This window comes from Octodon degus, unplaced genomic scaffold (assembly GCF_000260255.1).
Source record: "Octodon degus isolate 3935 unplaced genomic scaffold, OctDeg1.0 scaffold00007, whole genome shotgun sequence".
In the NCBI taxonomy this organism is placed as follows: Eukaryota; Metazoa; Chordata; class Mammalia; order Rodentia; family Octodontidae; genus Octodon; species Octodon degus.
Window position 1 is genome coordinate 33,688,288 of NW_004524583.1, and position 3,497 is coordinate 33,691,784.

The window sequence follows — 3,497 nt, forward strand, 5'->3', positions numbered from 1 at the left end:
GAGGAAGAGAGAGGAGGAGGAGGAGGAAGAGAGAGGAGGAGGAGGAAGAGAGAGGAGGAGGAGGAAGAGAGAGGAGGAGGAGAAAGAGGAGGAAACCCTGCTGCTTCCAGAGGTCAAGGAGTTGAGATTCTCCATCTGACTTCGCATTAGAGCTCTCTCTCAAAATCACTAGAGTGAAGTTCTGGTGAGCACCAAGTGTGTTCACAGGCAAATATGAGTGCTTTGTCAGAAGTCAGCAAGGTTTTAGAGAAAACAGGAGAGAAACAAGACTCTACAGATGGAAGAGCTGACATCCAAAGAAGGAGAGTTAATCCAGGAAACCAAAGAAAACTCCAGAAGTGTGATGGGCATCTTCAGAAAGCTCTAAGAGAAGACTGGAAAACAAGGAAATGTTGCCCCGACGGCGAGGGAACTAAACTTTCGGTAGATGACCCACACTGCAGAATAGCTCAACTCAAGGAAAGAGTGAGCCATCTTGACAGCCAAATGGAAGAGGCAGGGAATAAGTGTTTCCCTGGCGAGCACAAGGTCCTGAGTTCAATCCCTGGTACCACCAAAACCAAAAGGTATAGTCTCAAATGGAAGAGGCATCCACGGTCGCAGCATGGATAGCCAGGCAGCTGCTGAATAACGGAGAACTGCAGGACGGAGAGGATGAGTCCAGAAGCTCTGGCATCCGTGTGATAAGAGTTCCAGAAAAAGATATAAAAACGAATGAGGGGCTGGAGAGGTGGCTCAGTGGAATAAGTGCCTGCCTGGCAAGTGCAAGGTCTTGAGTTCAATACCTGGTACCACCAAAAAAAAAAAAAAAAAAAGAGTGAGGCGGAGGATACAACTAAAGAAATCATTGAAGAACTTTCCAAGGCTCAGCGAGTCCCCAGCAAGGTGGATGAGAGAAAACTCACTCCTAGAAACATCTTGGTGATGATAATCCGGAGCCTCGGTGAGAGAGAGAAGATCCCGAAGGCCTCACGAGAGGGAGAAGTCCCCTGGGCGCAGGAGGATCCGGTTGATGGCGGACTTCCCGCTGAGCGTGCTGGACGCCCACAGTCAGGGGTGCGACGACGTTGTAAGAGTCCTGCAGGAGAATGGCTTCCACCCGCAAAGCCAGTAGCCTTTGATTATTTTTTTCACAACCAGGGATTGAACTCAGGTCCTCGTGCTTGCCAGAGAAGCGCTTATTCCACTGAGCCATCTCCCCGGGCCCCTGACATTTGATTTTGAGGGTCAAACAAGAACATGTTTTGATACTGATGGATCCAGAAGAGTTGTTTGCCGCATACCCTCTTTGAAAGCATTACTAGAGGATGTGCTCTAGGGCCTAGGCGGCTGCAGCAAGCGACACAGTGTGCCTTGGCCACCAGCACCCAGGAGGGCACAGCGAGTGGAGCATCGCACCTCTGCCCGCAGGGTGGGCAGTCGACAGCACTGCCGGTGCGGTGCGGCAAAGGGAACTTTCCTACCTGAACACCGTTAAAAGCTATACTTTTAAATTTTAATGATGACCATCATAGCTGGTCTAGAGGGTTTGTTATGTTTGTTAACAAGAGAATGAACCCAGAGCTTTTCTCTGAGTTGTTTTCAGCCCTTTAAAAAAAAAAAAAGGTTTAGGGCCAGGAAGATAGCTCAGTGGCATAAGTGCCTGTCATGCAAGTGCAAAGTCCTGAGTTCGATCCCCAGTACCACACAAAATAAAACTAAAAAGTTGCCCAGGCTGGGTCAGACGGTCAAACTTGTGGCCCTCCTGCTTCAGATCAAGAGGAGGGTCTCTCTCTCTCTCTCTCTCTCTCTCTCTCTCTCTCTCTCTCTCTCTCTCTCTCTCTCTCTTTTTCTGGTGCAACTGGGAATTGAACTCAGGCCCTTCCATTTGCCAGGGAAGTGCTTATTCCACCGAGCCAGCTCTCCGCCCCTCTCCCCTTTTTTTGTGGAAATGGGGATTGAACTCAGGTGCTTGCGCTTGCCAGGGAAGTGCTTATTCCACTGAACCATTTCCCTGGCATCATTTTTATTAAAAAAAAATTCAAAGTAAGTAAGAAAACAGGCCATAAACTAGTAGAAGACATTTATAAGCTGAGAGAAGATTAGTGTTCTGAATATATAAAGAACTCCTATAAATCTATTGGAAGAACTTTTTTATTTTATATTTTAAAATTTTTATTATTTATTTTCTTTTGTGGCCAGCTCAGCCCATCCTGGGGGTGGGGATGGCACGGCATGTGGTGCCAGGGATTGAATCGTGGACACTGCACACTTGCCTAAGCAGGTGCTTTAGACCACTGAGCTGTCTCGCCGGCCCCCTGGAACAACTTTTTTAAAAATCCAAAAGAACAAGATATAAAATCAAGATTAAAAAATCAATCGCTTTTCCATATACCAATAACAAACTAGTTGAGATAAAAGCCAATTCCATTTACAATAGCCTCAGGAAGAAAAATGACAGCAGCTATGAATCAATTTAAACCAAGGAAGTGGAAGTGTTCTTCAGTGAAACTTCGAGAACACTGAAGAAATGGGAGACACTACAAAAGGGAAAAAGCCTTCCATCTTCATGGATTAGCAGAGTTAATATTATTAAAATGGCTTTATTATCAAAAGCAGTCAGCAGGTTCAGTGCAATCCCCATCGAAATTCTAGTGACAGTCTTCACAGAACTAGAAAAGAAATCCTAAAATTGATATGGAAATACAAAAGACCCAGATTAGCAAATACAACAATCAGGAGCAAGAAGAGCAGCAATCGAAGCACAGTAGTACTCGATTTCGAATCATACTACAAAGCCACAGTAAGAAAAGCATCACAGTACTGACACGAAAATAGACCAGTGTAATCAAATAGAAAATACAGAAAGAAACACACATGACTAGAACCATTTGATAGGGGGCAGGAGAGATGGCTCAGTGGAATAAGCACTTCCCTGGCAAGTGCAAGGACCTGAGTTCAATTCCCGGTGGAACTGAGTTCGAATCAGGTCAGGGAGCCGAGTTCAAGCTGGCAGGTGAAACAGAATGCTGCAGGCTGACCAAATCAGCTTCCAGCCTCACAGCTGAAGCAAGCCTGAACCTCAGAGGAATTGAAGGCACAGCCTATAAGTCTGCAGCCGGCTTGCTGGGATTGATTGGTACAGATCTGGGCTCTGCAGGCCCCATCCGTCTACCCCACAGTAGAGCCATGCCCTGACATGCACTTTTCTTTTCTTTTCTTTCTTACTTGTTTTCTTGACTGTTTGTTCTTCCTTTTCTATGAGTGTAAACGTTGTTTTTAGTGTTTGTTGTTGCTATTCTGTCTTGTTTTTATTTATTTATTTTTTAACATCAGTTATTTTTATTTTAAAGAAAGAAAAAAAATAAAAACAGTGGTACAAAATCTCAAAACAAGATTTTAGGAGAGTAACAATGGTTAGTACATTGTGTGTTGTTATTGCCAAAGTAGTTTCTCATATTACAAGGCATAGGCAAGAAATAATAAGCAAATAACATAGGTACAAACCTCTTTTTTTT